Source organism: Bos indicus, chromosome 11, assembly GCF_029378745.1.
Source record: "Bos indicus isolate NIAB-ARS_2022 breed Sahiwal x Tharparkar chromosome 11, NIAB-ARS_B.indTharparkar_mat_pri_1.0, whole genome shotgun sequence".
Lineage (NCBI taxonomy): Eukaryota > Metazoa > Chordata > Mammalia > Artiodactyla > Bovidae > Bos > Bos indicus.
The window spans coordinates 67,354,033-67,374,836 of NC_091770.1; the positions used below are offsets into that span (position 1 = coordinate 67,354,033).

General features: G+C 43.7%; 1 protein-coding gene across 1 annotated transcript in view; it reads left to right on the plus strand.

Annotated features, from left to right (window-relative positions):
• Window positions 1-20,804, plus strand: part of ANTXR1 (ANTXR cell adhesion molecule 1) — a 258,189-nt gene that overhangs the window by 197,364 nt on the left and 40,021 nt on the right. The gene's annotated exons all lie outside the window — the stretch shown is intronic.

Consider the following 20,804-nt stretch of genomic DNA (forward strand, 5'->3'; position numbering starts at 1 on the left):
GGACAGGACAAGCTGAATAATAACAACGCTGGAAACAACCTCAGTTCTGTCGTAATCATGCCATTGCTAGCTCTTCTGGGAAGAGCTAGTCTCTCTTTTATAAAATCTTCAAAGCAAAGCCTGGGACCAAATTCTCCCTCAACCACCCGCAACCTGCATCTTTCATCTGCTGCTCTGGGAATCAGACACACTAACCCAAAAGCAAAATCAAGGTGTCTAATTTGGGGCTCCTTTTGAATCAGGTAGAGTTGGGTCTGAATTTTGCTTCCTTCCTGCCTGGAAAACTCTAAGCAAGTCCCTTGACCTCTCTGCATTCCATTTCTTCATATTGTAAAGTGGTTGATAATAATTACTTCAGTGTGGCTGGCTGGAGACAGTAATGTTTGTAAAGCATTTGGCTTAACATTTGAACACATTAAATAGTAATGCTCAGTCAAACATTATTATGATTATTTACCTTGTGCTTTTCTGTCTGTGAAAGGTTGGTGCAGAAATTCAAACTATATTGCTATTGACTATGTCAGATATACCTGCATCTTTGCACTGCCCACTCTGCAACACGGTACAACTGATAAAACATGAGAGCAGGGTCAGTCAGGCAGGTTGCCCTCCCTTTGCACCTGGTGACAACAGGTGGCTTGTGGTTGAGAGGATTTGGTCCAAAGTTTCACAGCCTGAGCAGACTGCTGCCAGCTAGCTGTTCCTGCTCCACGTTGTGGCAGGGACAGCAGGCAAGTATGATGTAAAAAAAAAAAACCACCCAGGGCATATAAATGCTGGGCCAACTTGACCTTCTTGATCTCTAGAATTTGTTTTTTGTCTGGAAGTCAACAAGAACACAACAAGAACAATCTGCTAGAGCAGATTTTAAAGTATAAACAGCTAACAGAAATGAGCCTTGGCCATCAGCTTTGTACTCAGCGTGGTATCTGGCCTTGTAAGTTATACATATGGTTTCTGTGGAAAATTAAGAAATTTTTTAGCCTGCATGAAACGCATCTAACAGAATAAGAAGAAAACAATAGGATAGGTAAACTCCTCGGGCTCAGCAGTACTATTTTTGTGATAGAACGTACTAGTCCATGAACAAGACCATTTTTCTCAGAGCACTTGAAAAACATCTCCACTCAGATTTGTTAACATTCCATTCTTCACTGACCAGTTTGCCAGAAACAGATTTATAAACTGGGTCAACCAGAGAATCGAGTGTAGGAAAGAGGAAGGATAAGAGAAATATTATGGTAGATAAGATACAAGAACTAAAACTGTTTGAGGGCAAATGGCTGATTGGATAAATCTAACAAAAATGAGATGAAAATGGATGGAGTTCCTTCTAATGAATCACACCTAGATTGAATCTCTTATTTACAAATTCTGAATGAAAGCTTGTGTCTTTCACATTTGAAGACCTTCTGTGTGCTTTTGAGAAATACAATCCCACCCTGAAATTTCATTCTCCAGTCACACAAAATAATAGATGGGAAGGACGGGAGGTCTGAGAATTAGGATACATTTGTGACCATGTTCTTAGAGGTGTTGCAAAGTACAATTGCCGAGCCTACTTCGAAATGGACATTCTTTACAGGAATCCTGCTAAAATCTTTAAGACACATGAGAGTAGATGCAGAGAACCGTGTCTTTGTAATCATGATGATGGCCACAGACTTCTAGTTGTATACATGGAGATACACAAGAAAGATCATAGATTATGTAGGAAGGGAAATTCAAAGCTACCTTATCGCAACTCAGGAAAGAATTCTGGAAGAGAAGACTATGCTGTCGCTTATCATTATGTGCTTATTCTGTTCTGTTTTCATAACTTCGACAGACTCACTACAGACCTGCCTTCTTTGCACAGTGGATGACTCTGTAAGAATTCCTCAGCACTGATTTATGGGGCTGACCACATTTTCCATAAACTCAAAATGACTACATCCAGGCATGTGCTCATGAACAAGAGTCACAGGTTCTGAGTTTTTCCTTTAAAACAAAAACAAAAACAAACATCACCTAATTACATTCTCAGTTACATTCTGAATTGTTTCAAACACATGTTGATCACACAAAAACCTGGCAGTTCTTCTCAGTTCCTATCTGCTCTATCCTTCCCCAAATGAACCCACCCCTGCTCTACAGAGGCAGACATGGGCTCACCAGTAGAGCCTCGGAGGCTGCTGGAAAAGCAGAATGCCTCCAGCCCCCACCACAGAGCAGAGGGCTGAGAGAGGCCTGAGCCCAGAGTCACATCCTTCCCTGGGATTGGTGCCCACTTCGTGGGAGCTGTCCATGTTTTCCCTGGGTCAGGGAAAACATGAATGGGATGACAGCAGGGGACATGAATGCTTTCTGACTGCCACCACCCATCTTCCTCTTTCTGCCTGGGGTGGGCCCACAGTCCTATTGTGTTTTGGAGCCCACCAAGAGAGCCTGAGCCAACATAAAAGGTAAAGTACCAAAGAAGCCACTTAAGTAGCAAACCAGCAACACATCGGATCCTAAAATTTAATAAGCTCACTAAGCACATGGTGCTTGCGTGCCAAGTTGCTTCAGTCGTGTCGAACTCTTTGCAATTCTGTGGACTGTAGCCCATCAGGTTCCTCTGTCCATGAGATTCTGCAGGCAAAAATACTGGAGTGGGTTACCATGCCCTCCTCCAGGGCGCCTTCCCAACCCAGGGATCGAACCTGTTTCTCTTACATCTCCTGCATTGTCAGGCAGGTTCTTTACCACTAGCGCCACCTGGGAAGCCCCAACTATATAGTATCCTCTGCTTATACCATCCCCTGGCTTCCAGTGTATAGCCACCGCTTTGCTCTTTTGAAAACATGGATCTCAGCATGCCATTCCAAAGCTTCAGTCTTTCAAAGGCTAGGAAGAAGCCCGAAACCCTTAGCTTGATTTAGAAAGGCTTTCCTTGTCATTTCATCTACTTTTCCCTCTGGTTCCCCTATCACTCCATAGAGGCTCCAGCCACCTAGAATTGCTCCCTATTCCCTGAACATGCCAGAATCGTTTGTGTCTCTGTGCCTTTGCACAGTCTTAATTTCTCTGCCTGGGATGTCTTTCCCATCATCTCTACCTACTGAACTGTTACCTTGGTAATATTGTTCATTGTCCCCATGGTACCCCTGTAAACACAAAACGTTGCTGTCCAGACCCAGGCTTTAAAGGGGGTTTTACCAAAGTAGAGAACATTTACAGAGACTTAGCAGGAAAGTCTGGCAATTAGAATCTGTGTCCCATGAGCATTTGCCAGGATAGTCCCCAATTCTTCCTATATGGGAGCCTCTCTGACTTCAGAAAATTTTCTTACCATTCAAGGACAAATGGCAGAAGGAATTGGGAATGTTCAGTCTGAGGCAGAAGACTTAAAGGGAGCTGAGAGCTTTTTAACTTGGTCATCATTCTAAGCATTCTTTTTATAAACTATTAATATTTTCTCTCTGGGCCTCATGGATCAGATGGTAAAAAATCTGCCTGCAGTGGGGGAGAACTGGGTTTGATCCCTGGGTTGGGAAGATGCCCTGGAGAAGGGAATATCCACCCACTCCAGTATTCTTGCCTAGAGAATTCCATGGACAGAGGAGCCTGTCAGCCCTGTCATGGGGTCAAGTCGCAAAGAGTTGGACACAAGTGAGAGACTAACACTTTCACTTTCATTAATATTTTTAATCACTTACCTGTATTCAAGGAATAATATTTTCATGCCACTTCCTATCATTATATGATGTGATTTTAAGTGCAAACTGTGACATTATATTTCAGCCTGCCTTCTCTTTTTAGAATGTTTATTTCAAGTGTTTATTCTTACAAATGAAGCTATCTGTAATCAGTATACTTGTTGCTAGATCATTGTGCACATTCATGAATGTTTCCTTAGGATTAAGCATGCAGTTGTCTCGTCGATCAATCAAACAGCATGCAAAATTTTAAAGTTTTGACATGAATTGCCAGGTTGGGCTCATTATTCATTATTGCCTGAAACACTGTGTGAATTAACATGACCGCCTACCATCTGTGAAAATCCCATCTCCCATTAACATTATTAACCTTATCTATTTGACAGGTGTTAATTTAATTTGTGTTTTCTGTTATTGAAGTGAAACTTCTTTCAAATAACTATTTTCCCTTTTGTCTATTGCCTATATATGCCTCTATCCTACTTTTCTATTGAATATTTTAGCTTTGATTTTTATATGGCCATTTGCTTAACTCATATTCATTCATTTATTAGTCAAATGTTTTGAAGATCCAGTGGTATACATTAAGTATAAGATGCTTACTTCATGAAACTTAAAGTCTAATTTTGTGTCTGTGTCTGTGTGTGTGTGAGTGCATGTGAAATTACCTATAATTTTATAGTTAAATCTATGAATGTTTCTAATTTCTGCCTTTGGTGTCAAACTTAGAACAGTCTTCTCTACTCCAAGAGGATGTAAATTTTCACAAAAATTTTCTGTTCTATTCTGTCACTTTTAGTTTTGGTGGTGGTGTGAGTTGGTACCTTTTCTTTATCTTCCTGGGTATTTTATGTAAATTTGGAGAAGTGCCCTCAGGTATATCAGCTATATGTTATATCAACCAGAAGCCCTGGAACACTAAAGCCTCTAAAGCACAGAATATGATTTCAGAGAAGACATGAAGTTAAGCCACAGGTAGAAATTACAATAACACGTATTTCATCTTAAAAAACTGAAAGATGAGTTTCAACAACAAATGGGCTTCCACAGGCCTCACTGGGGTTGCTCCGTGTTACTAAACAGGGGTAAAACCAGTCAAACCACTGGGCCAGGACATAGTAAACAGTTCCTGCAGCAGATCACTAGTTCTCAAACTTGAGCACAGAATCACCTAGAAGTTTTGTTAAAACACAGGTTGCTGGATCCCACTGTCAGAGTTTCTGACTCAGCAGGTCTAGGGTGAGGCCTGGAAATTAGCATTTCTAACAAGCTTCCAGGTGATACTGATGCTACTGGTCTGGGGACCACACTTTGGAACCAGTGAGATAAATGGAATTAGATGCCCATCAAGATCCCTCTAACCCTGACTGCTGGGGACTTGAAGTCAGCATCTCTGTGTTTATTTGACCACCAGTGACTACTTTCCTATGTTTCTCTGCAGAACACCTATTAGCCTAATTGGGGAATAACTGCTCTAGCAGAAGTCTAAATATTAAATACCAACCAGTTGCAGAGAAATCTTGCCAGCTGCAGATGGTTTTGTTCCTAGATTGCTAGTTTCAAGCACAGAAATGTAAGGGAGTTTCAGAGATCAGGGTTCACAGAATCCAGTGATTTTCAATCTGGTTGCATGTTGTGATCATCTGGGGAGTTTTAAGGCCCTGGTGCCAGATTCTATTTAATTTTTCTGGGATGAAGTCTGGATACAGGAGTTTTAAAAGCTCCCCAGGTCATTTTAAGGAGCAACTAGGATTGACAATCAGTGATTTGACCCAAGTCTCTATTTCTTGTCCTGGGCAGCATCTTCTGTTTCCTTCATGGAACAATTTGAAGGCAACTCTCAATATCCTTTCAAAAACTCTATCCTGCGTTTCATAGGCATAAGGAAAATGGATGATTACAATCACCAGACAATAAGCATAGATTCTTCCTGCTCCAATATTGTTACTGCTTGGGTGAAGAGAAAGGAAAAGAGAAAATATAACTCTGCCTCCTGGGTCTTTCCCAGATGGAATTAAAATATCAACCTGTCTAAACCCTCCCCAGGCATTTTTACCCCAGCTTTAAAGTCCCAACCCCTGCACATGCTCTGGGAGGAGCCACTGGGGTTGGATGTCTTTGTTTTCAGCTCCTCAGTTTCTCTCTGATCTGGCATGGGGAGGCTGGTACATTCCATCGCTCCATCGCTATCTGCAAAAACAAAATATGAGGCACACTCTGAACTTGTTTTGCAAGACTGAGCCTCATTGCAATCAGAAGAGACCCCGGAAACACACATGTAGATGGAGATGTATGTAAACAACATATGATACTCCTCTGAAGGGCAGCGCGGAGGTTGTGAAATCCTCTCCCTGAGCTCCCCAGGGCTGCCGTCTGCACAGCTGTTTCCAGCAAGGGAGCTGGGCCAGTCGCGTGGGCCCCATGCCTTCCTACTGTTGCAGAGGCAAGAATGATCTGGGCAGGTTATCTCCAGGGACAGAGCGTCCTCAGCCCAGTCCTTCGAAAGCAGACGAGCCTCCTGCAACATAAATAGACTCAAAGTGTGTGCACTCTGTTTCTTGCTTTCTCTTTTCTCCCTCTTCATGTACCTTGCATGACCTCCTCCTCCTTCTTCAATCTTCATCTTGGCTACCTTCCCTCAAACATTCTTTCATCAAATTTCATCTACTGTGCTCCCACCTAGAAACCCATCCCTGGGCTGGGCACTGGAGATGTCAGTTAGAATAGGACTTAATTCTAACTTCCTGGAGTTCAGTGCATGATTTGAAAGAGAAGAGTAAAGCATTGTATTAATTATAGACGTTTATAGAAGCTGGAATCAAGATTGCCGGGAGAAATATCAATAACCTCAGATATGCAGATGACACCACCTTATGGCAGAAAGTGAAAAAGAACTAAAGAGCCTCTTTGTTGAGGTCCTTTAATGGACCAGAACCTGGTGGTCTGGAGTCGACCGATAAGAAAGTGAAGGAGGGAGAAAGAGGCTGATATTCCTTGGTTTACGCAGAAAGCCATAAAGCCCCTGACATGGGGCTTGCTCTGTTCACGGAGGCCTCAGGCGCCCTCTCGATAGGGTGAAGGTGCAGAGCGCCTTCTTGAGAGGGTCTTAGAAGCCTGGGCAGGAAAGTGAACTCAGAGAGCCTCTGTGCTCCAGGGGATCAGCCTGAAAAAGAAATAGAGGGAGAGAGAGAGAGAAAGCAAGACACAGGGACCAAAGCTCTGATTGAGCAAAGGTGTTTTATTCAACATTGTGTAGGTATTTATACTGTCTTACAAGATAGCTTTTCAGCAGAGATAAAATCAAAACTTACATGTTATCAAGGAAACATGAGGTCATCCATATGAAAGAGAGAGGGTTGTAAATAATCACTTTTACCAAATGGTTCATAAAAAGGAATCAGGTACTTATCACTGTATAGAAAAACTAACAAAGGAAATGCCTGGATTCCTCAGCCCCCGGGAGAGACTTGCCTCTCCTCTTAATTCCTGAATATTCAGGAATTAATAAGGAACAGAGAATTCCTGACAGATCCAAAACAGCACACAGGAAGCCTCCTGTTAAATGCTTCCTGACACCTCTTGATGAAGGTGAAAAAGGAGAGTGAAAAAGTTGCCTTAAAGCTCAGCATTCAGAAAACTAAGATCATGGCATCTGGTCCCATCACTTCATGGCAAATAAATGGTTAAACAGTGGAAACAGTGGCTGACTTTATTTTTCTGGGCTCCAAAATCACTGCAGATGGTGACTGCAGCCATGAAATTAAAAGACGTTTACTCCTTGGAAGGAAAGTTATCACCAACCTAGACAGCATATTAAAAAGCAGAAACATTACTTTGCCAACAAGGGTCCATCTAGTCAAGGCTATGGTTTTTCCAGTAGTCATGTATGGATGTGAGAGTTGAACTATAAAGAAAGCTGAGTGCCAAAGAATTGATGCTTTTGAACCGTGATGTTGGAGAAGACTCTTGAGAGTCCCTTGGACAGCAGGGAGATCCAACCAGTCCATCCTAAAGGAGATCAGTCCTGAATATTCATTGGTAGGACTGATGTTGAAGCTGAAACTCCAATACTTTGCCCACCTGATGCGAAGAACTGACTCATTTGAAAACACCCTGATGCTGGGAAAGATTGAGGGCAGGAGGAGAAGGGGACGACAGAGAATGAGATGGTTGGATGGCATCACCGACTCGATGGACATGGGTTTGGGTGGACTCCGGGAGTTGGTGATGGACAGGGAGGCCTGGCATGCTGCGGTTCATGGGGTCTCAAAGAGTCGGTACAACTGAGCAACTGAACTGAACTGATAGAAGCACAGTGGCTTCCCTGGTGGAACTAGTGGTAAAGAACCCACCTGCCAGGACAGGAGACATAAGAGACATGAGTTCATTCCCTGGGTTGGGAAGATACCCTGGAGGAGGGCATGGCAACCCACTCCAGTGTTCGTGCCTGGAGAATCCCATGCACAGAGGAACCTGGTGGGCTATAGTCCATAGGGTCACAAAGAGTCAGACACAACTGAAGCGGCTTAGCACACATGCACACAGAGAAGCACAGATCCATTCACAAGAAGGGGAAGAACTACTATCTCCACTGTATAGAGCAGAAACTGAGACTCGAGGGGAGGTTATTAACTTTCCCTAGGACACACAGCTGGGAAGGGGCAGATCTGGGGCTTAATTCAGAACTAGCAGACTTGAAGTCCACACTGGGATTCCTCAAATCCTTTACGCATTCAGTAGATACTTGTTGAATAATATAGAAACCTAAAAGTTTCCATATATTCCAAAACCTAAGAGTTTCTATATAGTCCTTTTTTATTAAAAGATTAATGTCTATTTTCTTGTTATTATACAGATTAACTAAGTCTACATTAAAATACTGATACCAGTCTCTTGTTACTAGTATAAGTGAGAAAGGGAGTTCCTAATAAGCTGCTAATATTAAAAAAAAAAAAAACTTATCAAATACTTCCTGTGAGATGAGCACTGAGTTTGTGCTGGCTGTTCACCAATTAATAAGCTGTGTCCTGTCCCTCGAGAAGCAGGAACCAACAGTCAAGGCCCCAAACACAAGTGTGATGGCTCTGTAATGGATGTGAAAGGTTGGGGGCAGGGGAAGGAATATACCCAGGAAGGGCATTTCACCAGCTTTGGATCAAAACTGGCTTCTAGAAGTGGCATTGAGGCTAAGATCAGAGCGGAGTTGTGGAAGGAGGCTCTTCTGTGGGAAGGAATCTTGAGCAAGAATCTGGGGGTGGCCTGTGGCTTCTTCAGGAGACTTGAGGAGCAGGGTTTGGTGGAGGACAGTGTGAGGAGTGGAGGGAGTGGGTGGAGGGGGTGCTGGTCATGGAGCCCACTCTGGGGACAGTGGAGAATCACTGCCAAGTGTTTTAGGCATAGTTGTGGTCACATTGTGTTTCAGAAAAGTCATGCTGGCTGCAGTGTAGACATGGTGGCAGCCTGACCAGAGTCAGTGGTGGGAGGAAGAAAGAGGCTGGATTTAGGAGATATTGAAGAAACAGAATGACTGGATTTGGCAACTGGCTGGTGTGGAGGATGAGAGAGTGGGTTGTCAGGGAGGACCTCCAGGTTTTGGTCTGAGCCAACTGTGACATCAGTCACCAGGATAAGGGTGCAAGAAGAGCTTTGGGAGGGAAGAGGAGGACTTAGCTTTTTCACTTACAGAATTGAGTGTAAGTACCACCAGCTTATTACACTTCAGGAATGCTCACTCTCAGAGTCATATACGTGCAGGGTGTGCACCTACAGGACCTGAGAGTGGAAGGTGTGCCCTGGATGCCCCCTGACATCACCCGACCTGTCAGGAGGCAGTTTTTCTCAGTGAGAGTTCTGGGCAGGAGGCAGAGACTTAAGTGTCACCACCATGACAGCTGAGACCAATGTGAACAGATGCAGAGCCAGGGAGAGGGTGGAGAGACAGAAGGGAAATGGCTTGAGTGCTGAACACCCAGGGTCACATCCTTTGAGCTGGGGCGAGGAAAGAAAAAGGAGAACAAGAGGGAAACGAAGAAGGACCAGCGAAAGAAAGAGCAGGTGTGACAGGAGAGTTTGGGTCATGGAAGCCAAGGGAAGATGGCTCATCACGGAGGAGGCTGGGGTCATCAGCCTCAAGTATGGGAAATTTAGATGCAAGCTGACAGGTCCTCTAATTACTAGCAGTAAGAAGGTCCTGGAGGTCTTAGTGACGTGGATTCAGTGCAACGATGGGGGCAGGAGTGAGGCTTAGTGGAAAATGGGAAGGGAGAACCAAAGCAGTGGCTGGAGCAGAGCTGGGCTTGAAAGAGGCTCTTTGTTTGATCAGGATGAAGGACTTAAGAAAGATGAAGGGCTCATGATGCAAGACCAGGAGGGGCTGAGACTGAGGAGCTCACTGTTAGAGGGCAAGAGCCCTGAGGAAGTAGATGACCTAGAGGCCGGGATATGCCTCTCTTCCTTAGTGACCTCAGTGGCAAAGTCCAAGATGGGCTCTCCCCCATTCAGTGGCCTCTGTCTTCCCTGTGATAGGCCAGCCAAGCAGGGCATGTAGACGTAGACTGTCTGAGGAGAGGATGAGGAGGAAACCAGCCACACCTTCCACCTCTCCCGTGCATCCGCACTTTCTGCAGTTCCAGGGTGGGTATCTCTTCTTCATGCAAAGTGAAAATGAAGTCACTCAGTCGTGTCCGACTCTTTGTGACCCCGTGGACTATAGCCTGCCACGCTCCTTTGTCCGTGGGATTTTCCAAGCAAGAGTACTGGAGTGGTTTGCCATTTCCTTCTCCAGAGTCTTCATGCAAGAAACATGGTAATTTGGGATGCCATGTTACAAGCAATTTCACTTCAAAACTCCACCTGCAAGAGAGCCCATTGTTGGTTCCCTAGAATATATCACTGTATGTTTTATTTCTTGGTGGCAAAATGGAAATAATGATCTTCTCTACCCATGGCACCTAAAGGGCAGTGCTGACTGCATTGAGGTATTTTTTTGTTAGTGGAGGCTTCCCACTTCTTTTGTTAGGCCTCCCATTTCTCTGATAAATTAATCCCATAATATCTGTCAATTACCAATTACTAGTTTTATACTAGGTTATAATCAGCTACTTAAGTGAGATACTTGTCATGTATCAATATTGTGGCAGAGCCCTGCGTTTCATAGACAAAGCCATCGACAAATGTCCTTGGTCGGGATTAGGTTAAACCAACAATTCTGGACTTAGTCTCTCATTCTACTATGTACTAGCAGGGTCACTTTTCAGGCCACTGTGCTCTTTAAAATCATGTCCATTTTCCAAAGACTTGTTTACCAGGAATGCATACACCTGGATGTGCAGGCTGTGCCCTGTGACAGAGGACCACCCTGAACATCACTGGTCAAGCTCCCTGAGACAGGTCTGCATCCCAGCTCAGAGAGGAGTGTCTCTTCCTGACTCACACAAAAGTACCATGTGGGCTAGTGATGGCCCCCATCATATGAAAATACAAAGCAACTCATTTCCTCCCAAGGATTGCTTCAGATACTATTGCTCAGTCCAGTGGGTTCCCCCAACTTTATCAATCCCAGCAACATCCTTCTCACCATTGCTTGTACTCACCAAGAAAGCATTTACATAGTTAATAGAGTTTTTACCCTATATTATCTTTTTTCTTTCTTCACTTGTGATCATGTATATAACTTAATGTCTGATTCTTTTATTTAATTTTATCCCTGTTAACATAAGGGGGAAACAATTTTTCAAATTGCTAGGCAATTAAAATCATTAAAACCACTGTTCTATGTGTGCTGATAAGACATTCCTTCCTGAATATTGGCAATTTTAAAACACATGGCGGCTATGTAAAGCCATGAACATCCCCATTTGAACAGCTTGCTGATGAAACAACAGATCCAAGTACATAAATACCAGCACATTCTAAGACACATCCCCAAAACGTGGTGAAAATGGATAACTTGGGCAAGTCCCAGTGTCCATAATACACACAATTGGTTGGTTAATATTCTGTGGAAAGTTCACCTGACCCTGAGGCTCTTATCAGTCATTTCCTGTCTGTCTGCCGAGTAACATTTTGCGTTTGAAACTCCTCACTTCAGTTTTCCTCTGAATTTGCTTCATTGCATCGCTAGTAAATGCCTCTGTTCTGACAACACTGATTGGTGAAAATAAAATGAACGGAGCAAACCTGAGAGCAGGAAATGTTTACCCAACTTTCTAAGTGAGATCCTTTTCAACAAATATTACTGAGGTGCTGGGAAGGGCTCTGGGGAAAAGACAAACAAGTGTGAGACCTCAAAGAACAGATGGCTAAGGTTGAGGAGACAGAACAGATGGTGGTCAAGGTACCTCCCGGGACAGACCAAGATTGCTGAAGGGAATGAAAGCCACAGGAAGGGCAGTCATCTGAGAGGATGGCAGACCTTCTCCTGGACTGGAAGGGCTTGAAGTGGGCTTTGGAGGAAAGCTGGGACTTGGGCAGACAGGAAGTAGAAAGGTCGGGGTAGCAGGTTTCCAGGACCAGCCTGCAGCCCATTAGTTCCCATGGCCAACCTGCGGAGTGAGAGGAGACACCCCAGGATGGGATACAGAGTGTACCTCCTGAGGCTGGAGGGGGAACAAGGGTGAGATATTGCCACCCTGATGATAGGGACTGAAAATTTTACACTATCACCATTTTGAGCTAGTCTTCATCTGGGATAAATATTAGAGTGCCAAATTCATTGTATTTCAAGACATTTGATTTCAGGCACAGTTTCTCAAAAGTTTTGCAAAGCTCTGGTTTGACAAAATATTGATAGAGTTTTTAATTGTTTTTAATGTATGTAGAAAACTTGGCCATAGGCATCTTTGTCTTGCAGAACAGCCCAGTTAAAATCATTCTACCAAAGCTCAAGAACGCAAAGGATCCAATGTGTTGGTAAATAGTTAATAAGCTAATAATTAATGATATTGGTTTGTCAGGATGAAACAAAATGACAAGTGTAAATAATTCAAACAGATGGGAGTTCATTTTCTTCCCTTCTTTACCCTGAAAACTACAATTGATTTCAAAGAAGTTAGATCTCTGCACACAAGAAAAACTTCTCAGAATTCCTCTCTCATATTTAAATCAGCAGTGACTAAAAGAATCAAATTACTGTATTAATGTCTTTATGTAAAGGTCAGTTCCTTCTTGCACAATAGACAATAGGCTTTATATAAGGCTTTTTTCTTAGTCCCTCTGCTCTTTAATCAATTCACAGAACTGCTGAAAAAGTAGACATTTTTATTTTAAAGTGGGGGAAAAGAAGTTTGCATAGAATATATTGGTTTTTACTTTGAGTAAACAGGGATCTTCAAAATTTCTATCAGTGTCTGACACCAAGATGTAAAGTCCCCAATAGATCTAGAGAGAAAGTCCAACTTGCTGGCCACTGACTTCTGACCTTTCATAACCTTTTGTAAGACTAGATCATTTAAGAAAAAAAAAAAAAAGAAAATTATAGGAAATGTTCCTAGAGGGTGTGATTTATTTTGGCTGAGCCCCTTCCCTGGATGTTTGAATCCTCAGTAGTATTTATTCAGTTCTCACCCTTGGAAATCTCTCCTTCACTGTCTCATTGGAGAGGAACATGAGTACTTAGAATTCTTGGCTTACCCGCCTGATTTTACAAAAGAAAAAGTTCAAGACATCCTCTGTCCACAGCAAAAACCAAACTGTACCCAAAACCTGCAAAGTTAACTTTTTTTGAAGGTTAAACCCAAAGTTGATGCTGCAAAATATACCATCTTGAGGGTTTTTTTTTTTTTTTGAACTAACTTCCTGCTCTCAGTGGGAGGTCTCTTTAAATAAATAATTGTGACGGTATCTGAAGTGGCTGAGGTCTCTTCCTCCCCTTTCAATCTCCCATAACCTAACCCCTCCTTTTTCCACATATTTCCATACTCATCAGGATCATCATTTTATTGCTTAACTGATGACTTTCACCTTTGAATTGCCTCATCTCCCAAACAGCTGCAGCAACAGGTCAAGTCCTGGTATCAAGTTGCAAATAGCAAACAGAAGAGAATTTGGGGGTTGAAGAAGGCAGGGCTGGGTAATAGAGACACCCCTCTTGAAATTCTCTCATCTCATTTCTCTTTCCTGCCAAAGAGAGTCAGGACTAAGGGAAATTGGGCTTGGTTCTAGGGTCAAAATTTCATCCAAGTGTATAACATTGTAGGAAGTTTTCTACTTTGCTCAAGTGTGATGTTTATGTTTAGTCACTTGGCAACTATGGGCCTTCTCTTTCAGCTGAGGGCATCAGAAAAGATCATCTCTAGTGAATGGTCTACACCTCTGCCATAGGCCTCAATTAAGATTTATTTAACCCAGGTTGGTGGGGAGTTCTATTCTGGTCCAAAAGTGTTATGTTGAATCTTAGGTGGCAGGATCTGACCTAGGAGATATCCTTCCAGAATTCACAGTCTGCTGTACACACACACACACACACACACACACACACACACCCCTTCTCCCAGTATCCCCATTACCACCTCACCTCAACCTGACCCTGAGTCTCAGGAATGGGTTGGAGGTTCCTTATGATCTCAGTCCCTTCATTTTCAAGATAAGGAAACTGATGTTTAGCAAGCTGATGGGGACACCTCCAAACACTCCCAAGTACATTTTCTCGGATGCTCCCCATCACTGCTTTACTTATCTATTTTCATATTAGTTAGATTAATGCTCTCATACTAAGATCCCTGCCTCATTCACAGTTACAAAGGGAATTATTGGAAGTGGCAGGACCAGACCCCTCCAGCCCTTTACATACCCTGGCTCTCCTGAGTTCTCTCCCCAAGCCAGGAGAAGAGGGTGGGGCTCATGATTGGGCTTGATCCCTTGAAGAAAAGGTAAACCAGACTGAATTTTGGGAGGTAGAGCTGGTCCCTGTGACCCAAACCCCTCCTTTCCTATCCACTTACCTTTGCCCACCTCCCAGCGCTGTTCCATTTTTATACCCTGCCCAAGATGGTATACCCACTGCTTGCCTCCCTTAGTGACCTGCCCTCTTTCCGTGTGCTGTGTTCCCAAGTTACCTCATATTTTCTCTTACTGATTCCACCTCTGCCTGCCTCTCCCTTTATCACCAACACTGTGTCTAAGACAGAGTGCACCCGTGCACTGGTCTTGAGCTCCGACCCTACAGGAGGTACCATGCTAGGCAATGGGGATTTACACGAATGAGGCCAATCCCTGCCCTTGTGGGATGTTCATCAGAGTAGTCAGAAAAGCACTAAATTAGAACTTGATGTGATGAGTGGTATGGAACTGTGGGGAGCATCTGAAGTTTCATGGGAGCATAGAACACAGAGATTTAATCCAGGCTGGACGACCAGGGAAGACTTTGAAAAGAGACCATTGGACTGAGATTTAAAGGATGAACTTCCTGGTGAAGTGAGGGAAAGGCATTTGGGTGGGAGAAACAGCATGTATGAAGGCCCAGACAGGAGACTAGCTGAAAGAGGTGGCCCAGGCTGACACTGGAGGGGGAGGGGAGAGCAGTCACACTCCACCTCCCAGCTCTGCCTTCTCCACCCTTACAGCTGCTCACATCTTTCGGGTGCCCAGCTCTCCGAGGCTCTCCCCTGACTCCTGCTCATTGTCTGGTCCTTCGTTCCTCCTGTGCTCACAGCTGCTGCCTCAAAATTTCACACCATTTTAATTTAAAGGCAGTACTGACATTTCACTGCCTGAGGAAACAGTAACTGATTTGAGGAAAGGGACGTTTCCTTTCCTTTCCTTTCCCTCACAGCACTGAGAACGTGGTTCAATTTGTTTTCTTGTTCTGTGAAGACTTTTTCTGTGACCCCCAGGTCATAGCTGTTTGTAAACTTTTATAAGATTCCCTCCATAGGTACCTGCATTTCAGCAGTGCCCAAAGATGTCTCAAAAAAATCCTCACCTTTACCAAAGAGGGAGCGTTCACATGTTCTTGTAGGGGCATCTTCAGGTAAAATGAGGCTGAGCATTCAGTTTATTCAGTTATTCACACATGCACCTGTGTGTACATACCTATCACTCACCTCACTACACCAACAGTTTGCCTGTGTGCTCAGTTGTGTCCGACTCTTTGTGACCCCACGGACTGTAGCCCACCAGTCTCCTCTGCCCATGGAATTCTCCAGGGAAGAATACTGGCGGAGGGTGCCATTTCCTGCTCCAGGGGATTTTCCCGACCCAGGGATCTTACCCACATCTCTTGCATCTCCTGCATTGGCAGGCAGTTTCTTTACCACTACGCCACTTGATTGAGCATTATTAAAACATTAAACTTTCATTATAATTGCTGTTCATACTTTCTGTCATTGCCATTAATAACTTTGACTTTTCCTTTAAATTTTTTGAAAATAGAAAATTTGAGAGGAAAACGACTCTCTGACTTTACTCGTCTTGCTTTGTAAATTCATTCTTGTGATATTTGTTTAACGTTTTAGTGTTTTTCCATTTTTTCTTTTGGCTAAGACCGTCGAGAGCAGAGCTATGTTCAGAATCCATAGTAATGGCAGAGTTAGCTTCAGGGGCGCTCACTCCTCTAGCCTTCAGCACCTGTGTGCATTCCTGTATCCCCCCAACATCTGGATTGGGTCACCCCATTGACTGGGTGGCCCTACGCAGCTGACACCCAGTCACTGGCCTCAGTCCCCAGTGTACCTACTTTCCAAGGCCTCTGTGACTCCAACTCAAATATAAGCTCTAAATAGGAGTAAATCTTGTGTAAGCTTTTCCACATTCTCTACTGCTCACTCAAGGTGATTTGTAATGGGAAACTCTTGAATGTCACAGAGTCTGGAAAATTGGACATCATAACAGACATCCATGCCCCTTACTGGGATCATTAATCAAAGTGGGTCCACTGGAAAGTCCACTGTGGAATCCTCCCTTCTTTTTTTCTAACAGGGAAGTAGTTCTGACCAAGCAGGGCTGGACTTCTTAAACATGGAGGTAGAGAGAAATGGAAAGAAGAGGGAATATTTTCCAATTGGTGGTGGAAACAAACTTCCCAAAATTTATGAAGCCACGCCCTCGATGCTCCACCATACATGCCCAGGGGATGTATGGTCCTCCAGAGATGGCCAAGGCAGCTGTAGAACTGAGGTCACCTTCTGTGCTTGTAGACAGTAAGCATCCCTCCAAACCAGGAATAAGTACAGAACTCCTGTAGCCCATGGTCCCCACTGTACCACATCAGCTGCCCTGGCTTGTTCTGCACTAGATCCTCCGCTGGTGGCCTAAAGTTAAAATGTGTTTGGATGATTCACAACAGAACCTCCTAGCAAAAAATTAGGGTTACAAGCAGTTCACATCACATACACCAACAACTCACGTGGCTACATCCCACACAAGGTCACTAATAAGCAACACAGATGGAAGCTTCCAAAAGATTTAACCTACCCGTGTGAAAATTCCAGTTTCATCCAGCAGTGTTACTATGCCTTCAAATTACTGTAAATGCCAATAGTGAAATGACTGTTCTGATCCTCGGTGGACACAGCCAAGCTTTGATGCCTGTCCTTTATAACTCATCCGTCTATGTCCAAAAAGCCTGAGACTACATAACAGATTTATGAATCAAGAGAGAACAATTTTTGGATAACTTTACCTTGTAATCGTTTTCTTGCTCTCTTAAGCTCATTCCATTGATGTGTTTAGTTCTAATCCATTTATTTTTTAAAGACAACAATTTGATTTTTGAAATTCTCTTGCTTTGCAAGCCATGGACCAAACTGTCCCACCCTGAAAAAACACAGCTGCTCATAAATCTTTCTCTGAAACACAGGGTGAGAGAAAAGCGGCATGATTTGATTTTAAATGAGTATAAAGCTTCCTATCACTTCCAGAGGATAGATAAATAGACAGACAGACAGACGGGCACCATTTCAAACAGTTTTACATACCTTGAAGAGTCTATGGAGATCAGAAGATAAAAGTATTTCCATGACAGGAATTTAAACTCTTAAATTTTCTTTTAAGCTCTTCACTGGCCAGCGAAAGAGTCAACTAGAACTTTTCTTCCAGCTGTGGAAAACAGTGGGCAACTAATGGTCTTTCTTTTACAAATAAACAGTGGTCTGTTACAAATAAATGGAGTGTTTTACAAAATTATTTGTGACCTCCCCTTTCACCCTCACAAGTAGCAAAAGATCTTGAACAGCTCAAAAGGAGAATCTAGGGACTTGCCTGGTGGCCCAGTGGCTAAGACTCCACACTTCCAATGCTGGGGGACTGGGTTCAATCCCTGGTCAGGGAACTAGACCCTACATGCCACAACTAACACCTGGCACAGCAAAATTTAAAAATTAAAGCAAATTTTTCTAAAAAATGTAAAGTGTAGGGCTACACAGTCCCATAAGGCAGCCCCCAGCCACATGTGGCTATTGAGCACTTGAAATGTGACTAGTCAGAAATGCCATGTACTGTACGTGTGAAATACACTCTGGATTTTCAAAGATGTAGCATGACAAACAGAATGTAAACGATATCCTTCAATTCAGTTCAGTCGCTGTCGTGTCCAACTCCTTGCGACCCCATGGACTGTAGTGTGCCAGGCTTCCCTGTCTACCACCAACTCCCAGAGCTTACTCACACTCATGTCCATTGAGACGGTGATGTCATCCAACCATCTCATCCTCTGTCATCCCCTTCTCCTCCTGCCTTCGATCTTTCCCAGCATCGGGGTCTTTTCCAAGGAGTCAGTTCTTCATATCAGGTGGCCAGAATATTGGAGCTTCAGCTTCAGCATAAGTTCTTCCAGTGAATATTCAGAACTGATTTCCTTTAGGACTGACTGGTTTGATCTCCTTGTAGTCCAAGGACTCTCAAGAGTCTTCTCCAACACCACAGTTCAAAAGCATCAATTCTTCGGCGCTCAGCTTTCTTTATGGTCCAACTCTCACATCTGTACATGACTACTGGAAAAACCATAGCTTTGACTAGATGGACCTTTGTCAGCAAAGTAATGTCTCTGCTTTTTAATATGCTGTCTAGGTTGATCATAGCTTTTCTTCGAAGGAGCAAGTATCTTTTAGTTTCATGGTTGCAGTCATCATCTGCAGTGATTTTGGAACCCAAGAAAATAAAGTCTGTCACTGTTTCCACTGTTTAACCATTTATTTGCCATGAAGTGATGGGACCGGATCCCATGATCTTAGCTTTTTGAATGTTGAACTTTAAGCCAGCTTTTTCACTCTCCTCTTTCACTTTCATCAAGAGGCTCTTTAGTTCCTCTTCACTTTCTGCCATAAGGGTGGTATCATCTGCATGTCTGAGGTTATTGATATTTCTCCCAGCAATCCTGATTCCAGCTTATGCTTCATCCAGCCCAGCATTCTGCATATAAGTTAAATAAACAGGGTGACAATATACAGCCTTAACATACTCCTCTCCCAGTTTGCAACCAGTCATTTTTATATTGGTCACATGTTGAAATGATAACATTCTGGATCTATTATTAAAAATACTCTCACCTGTTTCTTTACTTTTTACAAATGGGGCTACTAGAAAGCTGAAGATTACGTATGTGGTTTGTGTGACACTTCTATTGGTTGTGCTGGTCTAGAGAACTAGCCTGCAAGACACTTGTGAAAGGAGGGACAACATGATTTCATACAGGCCCCGCCTCTTCCAGCCATCTCTATTTAGTACACATAAGGATCATTTCAGAGTTTTGGGTCACAGTCTGCCCTTCCTGGTTTTCTGTTAGGTCAGCTGTGACTTTGCCTTTCTGGGCCAGTTCCTATTCCAAACTTCTTGTTCGGAGCCAAGAGTCTTCCATGCTCCAAACCAGCATGAAGGGTTTTGTTTTTAAGCTTCCTTTTACTATCATCACAGGGAAGAAAGGGTTTGCTGCATTTAAAACTTTGTTCTAGATATTTGTACATTTATTGGATTCTCTGCTTTATCTTTGAAAAATTCCTAGAAAGCAAATATTATCCCCATTTTACCAAAAAGAAAACTGACTTGACTTGGGAAATAATAACTTGTATTTACCAGGAGCTTCATAATGTGTAATTATTTTGAATGCATTTCCTCTGATCATCCTTTGATGTAAGTGTTCTCATCCCTGTTTTACAGAGGAGGAAATGCACTTTACAGAGGACTCAAGAGCCTCTTGAGTCCATGGCTGATACATGGAAAAGCTAGCATTTATTCACTCATCACGTTTGTCAGGCTAAGCCCCGGTGAACCAGGAGGCCATGGTCCCTCCCTGCGGTCTGCACTGTAGGGTTCCCAGTACCCAAGTGTTAAGTGCTATGCCAAGAATTAAAGTAGGGTGGTGGTATAGAAAGAAAATAAACACCTAGCCTGTGTGGTTAGAAAAGCCCTCTCTTTAGAGAGATGGGCACTGGAGAGGTGGCACTGAAGTTAAGGTGTCAATGACAAGCAGGGACTGGCCATGCCAAGATCAGGAGAGGAACAGCAGTGTGATGCCTGTATGGCTGGAGAGAGCATGGCTTGTTGGAGGAAGTCACCAAGCGCAGTAAGAGACAGGAGGGCAAGGCTTGTAAACCAGGGACTGGATTTTACTCTGTGTGTTAACAGGAGGGCTGCATGGAGTAGCGGGTTAGCAGGGGAGGGACATGGTGTGATTCACATTCAACTCAAACTGCCCTTGATTCAATGGGGAGAAGGGATTGTAGGGCCCAGAGCAGAAACTGGAAAACCAGTAAGGAGCTCATTGCAAATAGAGCTGGGTGAGGGGCAGCAGTGATGGCCTGGCGAGAATAGAGCAGAAGTGGCAAGGAGTGAATGCAATCCGAATGTATTGTAGAGGGACTTGCCTGGCAGCCCCGTGGTTAAGAATCCACCTTCCGATGCAGAGGATACAGGTTCCATCCCGGTTAGGGAACTAAGGCCCCACATGCCTTGGGACAACTAAGCCTGTGCACCACAACTAGAGAAAGCCCATGTACAATGAAGACCCAGTGCAGCCGAGAAAAAGAGAAAGGAAGAAAGTATTCTGGAAACACAGCTGATGAGACTAGCTGATGGGTGCTCATCCCTCTTTCCATCTGGCTGTTCCTCTAGCCCCCTCCACCTCCTGCAGTGTCCTTCCCAGCACACTGTGTCCTGGAAATTCACATCCCATTCACCCAGTAGGGGCCTTTC